We start from the raw sequence: 7,836 nt of genomic DNA, 5'->3' as shown, positions 1-7,836 counted from the left end.
TAGAAAATATTGGTAAAGTGATGAATGCGACCTTCAAACATTGTTTGCGGACGATGAGATGAGGATGACTGGGGGGAATTGATTTTAGTCATTGTGAATAGCTCCTTTGAAATCATGCATCAATAAGTCCCTCGAAGACAAGAGCAACTTTTTTACATTTATGCTTTTGTTTCTTTACCGTTTTGAGACAGTGGGAGGCTGTGCTCCTACTTCACTCTCCTAGATATGATGTGGGACATGAGCTCATTTCAGACTCAGTGTTTGTTTGTTTTTTTCCCCCCCGCGATGATCTCTGGTGAAAGTGAGCGGGAGTAGGGAACGATCGCCCTGACACCTCAGACATTTGTGCCAACGGATTCCAGTTTAAATCCTTGACAAATTTGTCAATAGCAGAATAACTGGCCTTTTTGTTTTTCAGATAACCTTATCTCCTCTTCACTCCGGCTTTCAGAGCAATCAATAGAAAATCCCTGCGTGATGCTCTTGTCAAAAGGTCACCGGTGTGATTGCACTGGAGTTGGGGGTGGAGTGGGTGGGGGTGGGGCGTGAGGAGGGAAAGCCCCTAATGAGAGAGTGGGAGGAAGACAGCGAGGATCATTTAATCACGGCTCCTTCCACATCCACTTATCATGCCGCGGCAAAACCAACCCTAATGGCTCAGGTCTGCCGGCCAGGATATTATTTCAGACATGGGGGAATTAAATGAATGTGCAGCAGGGTTCAATCTCAGGGAGGAGGAGGGCTGGTGGTGGTTGGGAGAAGGGGGCGGGGGGGGCTATAACCGAGAGTCCCGACTTGAAAAACATTGGATTTGTTGATGAACGAGAGCCGTTAATGTGACGTTGGTTCACCTGTGCGACGAGTGTCCACGGGGGGAAACAGGAGGTGAAACAAGGTGGAACGACTGAGTGGGAGGCGGCCGGGCAGAGCCGAGCCGAGCCGAGCCGAGCCGAGCGGGGAACACGGCGCTCGCAATAAACCCCCGACGTTTCATCCCGGACGCCGCGTCCGTCTGCAGTGACGAGCGGGAAATGTCGCGCGGGAACACACGACTCACCCCGCCGGAAGGTCGCGGTGAAGGTCACCCGATGTTCCTCTCACACTGTCATTATCAGACGGGCCGGGAGAGATAAGACGGCGGCGACAATGAACGCTCCTCCGCGCTGGGAAATAATCTCCACAAGAGTCTCTCCAGCGGCCCGGAAAAGCCCATCGGTTCAGCGGGATTGAGGATGACTCGTTGTTTTGTCCCGTGAATCTGCGAGCGGTCGATGGATGATGATTTATGCACGAGCGGCGGCAGCGGCGGCTAATGCCTCTCAACTGGGCTCGCAGTGATGCGGCCTTTACAAGTGACTGAGCAAACAGCAGCAGAGACGCACGAGCACGTTTTCAGGGACTGACCGACCAAGCAGCCTCGCTTCCCTTCAAGGTGCACTGGCTAAATAATTGAAGCTTGCTGGCACCGTCAACCAGCAGCAGCCCTGCGAGCCCTTAATGTTCGGGGGGGGGGGGGGGGGGGGGGGTGCTCCTGAAAGTCACAGATTATACTCCACTTCAGATCAGAGTACAAGACTCCAGAACACAGTGAGCTTAGCCTTCTGTTTATATTCTCCTACCAAAATAAGGGGTTTCAACTCAAGACCTTTGACAAATTTTGCTCACCAACACCACTCTGCGGTTTTTGCAGCACTCATCAGATAACTTCTGAAGACTCCACACAGAGTCTGTGAGTTTCCACCTCAATTCACCTTCTCTTTGGCCCGTACACACAGCTAAAGGGAGGTCATTAATCTGTGTTTTCTCCGTTCAAATCCAAAGATCGGGATCAATACTTTCTCATCTGGGCCCTGATTGCAGCTTTGTGCAAACCTTGTTAGGTATGCGCGGTGATGCAGCCTAAACAAACATGAAAGAAACTTGGGGCGCCTCGAACCTGAGGGAGGGCTGCGGTCTTGGCCGAGGGCGGCAGATGTGCCAGCGATGCAGTCACCTTGGCGCTCTTTACTCGTCCTCCGGGGACACTTTTGCAGAGACAAAAGCGGCCGGAGCGTCCCTCTCTCCACAGAGGCTCACCTCCGCCTGTCCTTCACTTCCTTTTGTGGGCCGTTCCGAGACTCGGAGATAGCAGCGGCTCGCGGATGCAGGTTCGCTTCCTGGCTCTGCAGCCGCTAATCACTCCAGCGCATAAAGCCCTCACTGTCATTACATATATGGTTTATGTACCATAGCTTGAATAGAATTGACAATGTATTTGCTATTCAGGTTTCGTCCAGCCGTTCTTTCAGACGTCTGCTCTCGACAGCTCTGACCTGCTGTGCTGTTTGCCGGCTGTAGGTTTGACGCTGCGATGGAGATGTTGTTGAATTACATGACTGCAAGCTGTATTGAAACATTTACAACGACTACTGTGGCCCACATTTAGCTAAATTATCTTTCTGAAATTGGTTTTATAATTAAAGTTATGGATTTGATGTCTGCGCTTCACCGTCTATTCTAAACCGAGTCTACTTGACTCCGAGGTGTGAAAGCAACCAAAATCAATTCAAATTGCTCCTGTTTTCTTCAGCACCACGCTGAACTGACTGACTGTGCGTTAAGTAAAATAAAACCGTTATGTAAGATGCAAATTGACTCCCCTACTCTGACTTTTGCTGCCCTGGATAAAACCAACAGAATTGTTTTGTTGCTTAAATTGTTTGAATTCTTCTTACCATTGCATGAAAGGTCAGGAAATGGAAATGAGTTGCCCTGCGAGATGCCACTTTCGGTCACATCCGGCTTTGCATCGCAACGGAATGAGCCAAACAAAGTCTTCACGCGTGATCGTGTCTCCCTATCTGCAGAGAGAAGCGACTGTGTGGCCCCCTCACCCCTGCGTCCTGCAGGAGCGACTCCCAGCAGGGCTGAATTAAAGATGAAATACTTCCTCAATAAGGACTAAGTGATGTATCCACTGCGGCTGTCAGCTGGGATAAATGAAGGCGGCTGGTGATGGGGCAGCGGCACAGGGAGCAGCGAAGGAGGAGCAGCTCGCAGGAGCGGGAGTAACATGCAGCCTAAAAATACAGCCAGGCTTCCTCCACTGCTGTTTAAGTGTCATCGCACCTCCCTCCACTCTCACCTCTCGCACGCCCCTGACATCCTTCCACACACACACACACACACACACCACTAGCCAGCTGCTCCATCACGCTCTGGTTTCCTCAGGAAATTGTTTACAATTAAACTTTGTGTCTCGGCGGATGGTCTGTGTCACTTGGCCGTTCTTCTCCCATTTCTTGAGATAATTGTATTCCTCACCACTACAAAAGCAAGACTTCTCAAGTATAGGAAGTCTGTAACATTTTCAAGAAGTGGAGGTCGAGGAACTCAGTATAAAAGACGCAATATTTATGTTGGCAATTTTTGTTTTCAGCTCCTCTCAAAAAAGAAAAGTCCACCCTTTACTTCTTTGATTACCAGAGTTTTCACAAACTGCAAGCTGAAACACAAAGCTGTGTGACGTCAGCCGACTGTGATGCCACAAAAGGCGCAGATACCTCACTGATACCTCACTGATACCTCTGGCAGGTTCATGACAACGCCCCAAACAAGGTGTTGGCTCCTACAACTGAGACCTCCCTGTTTTTGTCCTCTCCAAACGTGTCGCCAGAAAAAGTAGAGCGTTTTTTGTTTTTGTTTATTGATTTTGGTTGTTTGTTTTTTTACTGTGGGCTGTAAACAGGGAGCTAAATATTTCGACCTGTCGTGTTTGATGGTGTGTTTAGAAATCATTTATGGCGTGATACTGCTCTGCTGAGGCCCAGGATGAAAAATACAATTCTGCTGGTATTATATTCTAATACTCTATTTCTTTTTTCACCGTCTCCCCCACTATATTCCCTTATTTATAAATTGCCGCTTCTATTTCCTAAGGGGCACGCATTACCTCTCGCCAGTATTGTGAGAAATCTTCACATACTCTATAGTAGGCAAACTTAAATGTGTGCCTAAGTCCCCTGGCGGAGGCGCACAAGAGAGAACGCTAGCTAAAGCTGAGACGGTGAAGCTTTGACGCGTTGCAGGAGAGAGAGAAAGAAATTAACGTTCATGGGGAAGAAGATGCAGCGACAAACTGTGGCGGCAGACTGCCTGCCTGTGTGTGTGTGTGTGTGTGTGTGTGTGTGTGTGTGTGTGTGTGTGTGTGCAACCTCTCTGCATCATCTCACAACAGGATTTAAATTGATGTAAGAAAACAAGGCTGTGCTCATGTCTGAATCAAATCATTTGCACACACTAATGAGGTATGTGTGTGTGTGTGTGTGTGTGTGTGTGTGTGTGTGTGTGTGTGTGTGTGTGTGTGTGTGTGTGTGTGTGTGTGTGTTGTGCGTGCATGCATGTGCATGCTAGTGTGTATATCTGTGTGTGTGCTCGTATAACACAGAGGTGTCTTTGACTCGACGAGGAATAAGAGGAAAGCAAAGCTGCGAGTGCGGGAAATTTGACTTTGCCCATTTTGAGCGCAGATTCAGCACCACAGACAGCGACAGACGGAACCAGAACCAGTTCAAGACCCTCAGAGGAGCAACAGCTGGCCGACTTTGGCTGGAAACTCATGCAACACAACTGGGACAAAAAATGAAGCCGCATGGGTAAATGTTTAACGTGCACCTTGTCGTATGCAGGCAAACGTTTACAAAGTGTAAGTGAGACACGCCGCACTTCACTACACAACTGTTTCAGGACGGGTTTTAGCGCAGCTTCACGCCAATAGTTTGGTAGACTGGCTGCAATTGGTAGATTAAGCTATGACTTTGTTGCATTTTGCATTTGGTCCAGTAAGCATTTTCATTGCACTTCGTCAAGCGCACCCAACGTTATAATGAGATGTGACGCAGTCGAGACAGTTGTAGAATTTGCTGCCATTTCCTGATTTCTCTTCCTGTTTACTGCACAAGCAGGAAGCAGCCCAACATCTGCGCGGTTTCTGGCTTTTGATTTGGTTGCTGTTCCCACAAATTAAACGTTTTAGCGACAATGTCAGCAGTTAGCAAGACAGCGAAACCTAGCGTGTTTCGTTTATACAACGACAGTGAGAGATGCCAGGAGAAGAACGACCCTAATTAGAGAAAGCGAGAGAGAGAGAGAAAGCGAGAGAGAGAGAGAGAGAGCGAGACAGAGAGAGAGAGAGAGAGAGAGAGAGAGAGAGAGAGAGAGAGAGAGAGGCTGATGTGACAATGATGCCAGATTTGCCTTTTTCTTTCTCCATCATGTGTTGTTGTCTCTTTGTGTGCCATACACAAACTTCCTCCTCCCACAGTGCTCGTTGTTTCAGTTCATTTCCTATATTTGGGTCAGATTGCAACAACGGTGCGGCCGCAGGCAAACCGACTCCCCTGATTTCTGGTGCACCAGGGTTCATGTGTTGGGTTCACGTCAGGTTTTGGGTGAGCGTTCACACCGACGCAAACAACACGTACTTTCCGAAAGTACGCTCCAAGTTTCTGTTTTAAACAAACTGTGTGGCGTGGGAGTGAAGACGGCCTCTGTGACATTCTGTAAGGACGGTTGGTGGAGAAACAAAAAACGTTGATGGTTTTCACACCAGCGCCTTCAACCGACCAGGGTTTGTTTCATCTCTCAGTCGGCGTTAAAGACGCTCCTTGGACTTAAAAACAAAAGTCTGGTCCACTCAGTGCAGGTCTCAGTTTTCTCACCAGTGAACCCCGGTGCGCTTCGTATTTAACGGACAAAATGTCAGAGGCAACACGGTGCACAGTGTGTCTCGGGTGGAGGGAAAGAAAACACAATGAAGTCTCAGAATGCAGAGAAACGTCTCGTGGGCGAACGAGGAAGTCAAGCAGCTGCTCGAAATAAGCGGCTTCTCACTTCTTACTTCTTCAGCCTACTAGCACAGCACATACCAACCAACCCACACCTAATACTGAATTGTACGTCACTTAACTACCCAGCAGTTTTCATTGGACCAGAGGAATTCCCCCTAGTGCTGACAGGAAGTTTAATTGTGGATGGATGGATAGATAGATAGATAGATAGATAGATAGATAGATAGATAGATAGATAGATAGATAGATAGATAGATAGATAGATATGTAGATAGATAGAAATAAAATACAATAACATTGAAAAGATAAAAGAGAGAAAAAATTTCTCCCAGTGATATCTGATTACAGGGAAATATTTTCTGGCATCCACATCAAACTAAAGTCCCAATGTGGAGGCCAAATTGAGTGAAAGCCAAACAAAGTGAAAGCTGAGAAGAAGTCTGCGACTGTTTCCACGGCGACTGCAGGGAACAGCTGGACCACCGGGGTCGTCTTAAAAACACACACACAGAGGTAACTGTGTTTTAATCCCGTCACTCATAACTGGCCAGTACAGTTGCATGCGTCCGCGGAGGCAAATAAACGGTAAATGAAGCAAGCTGTTATACTGAGAACCATCACAGTGTGATGGTGTTTGGCTCTCAGTCTGAAGGCCTCACACTTGCCACAGAATCACACGCCTTCACACGCACACATGGCAGCTTTTAAATGCAGATTCATTTCGCCACGTTCGTTGTGTGGCGAGCTGTGTTGTGCATCTGCCACTTTGCAGCCACTGCAGAGTAAAGATGATTTTTCATCTCTTATTCTTCTACGATTACTGCTACCAGGGAGTCATGTCCTTCAGTCCCAGGACTTATTCTTATTGTTGCTAGGATTCGCACTGAATGAAGAAGTAGGGTTGCAGAAAATTATGAAACAATATCGGACTTGGAAATCTCTTGACGCTTCATTCTCTTAAAATACCTAAACCTATGTTATAATATATATTTTTTTTAATCCAGTTTGTTTGTTTTTTGTGCAACTTTACTCTTGCACCTATGACCACATCTTAAACAGGACTGTCTTGAAAATAAAGCTCATCAATCTCATTGATATTTATCTTGGCTAAGCATAGGTTAAATGTAAAATAATCACATGATTAAAAAAAAAAAACAGCAGCAGGTGTGAAGTAGTGCATGTTGTGTGGCTAATCTTTGTTCCACAGCATGCAGTCAATAATCTATGATCATTTTCTGCCCCCCCACACCCCCACCCATACATGCCCGAGTGTTTTTTTGCATTTTGCAAACAACACAAAACACCCCAATGACTTTACACACACGCACGCACGCAAAATACAAACACACGCGCACACGGATGCACGCGAGTCGCCGTGGCGAGACGGAATTGACTGCACTGAATCCCCGAGGCCACGTCACTGAAATGCAACTGGACAAAGTCCTCGCCTCACACATACACACACACACACACACACACACACACACACACACACACGCACACAGGCAAGCACACACATGCACGCACACACACAGAGGGATTCCCCAAACCCACAGACATAAGCGTGTACACACACACGCACACACACATGCAAACAGACACAACTGACCACAGCGTGCGAGCATCTCTGCTAACAGAGGCAGACAGTAGGGAAGGAATCTGCCTCGCTAAGGGGCCTAATGACCTCACATGTGGCCAGGAACCGACATGACCAATAACATCCAAGAACACACACACACACACACACACACACACAGGCTCCCTGCCCTCTCCAACACCGTCCCTGCTGCATTGTCAGGGTTTGGCTGCGACTCGGTGCCACGTCAGCAGCAGCCACTCGCACCTTTCATCTCACATTTACAGCAACACTGCTATTTTTTCACCATTCGTGTTCCTGCTGTTTGCTTGTTTAGACGTGCGGACAAAAGCAGCCGTGACAGGAAAGATCAACTGTAGGGTGAAGATGGAGAAGGGACTGTCTGTCTCATTTATCCGCGGTGATCTGGAT

Source organism: Nelusetta ayraudi, unplaced genomic scaffold (assembly GCF_046127955.1).
Source record: "Nelusetta ayraudi isolate G7.1 ecotype Tasmania unplaced genomic scaffold, CSIRO-AGI_Nayr_v1 ptg000128l, whole genome shotgun sequence".
Lineage (NCBI taxonomy): Eukaryota > Metazoa > Chordata > Actinopteri > Tetraodontiformes > Monacanthidae > Nelusetta > Nelusetta ayraudi.
The sequence above is the reverse complement of the archived record's forward strand: the minus strand, read 5'-3'. Positions refer to the sequence as shown.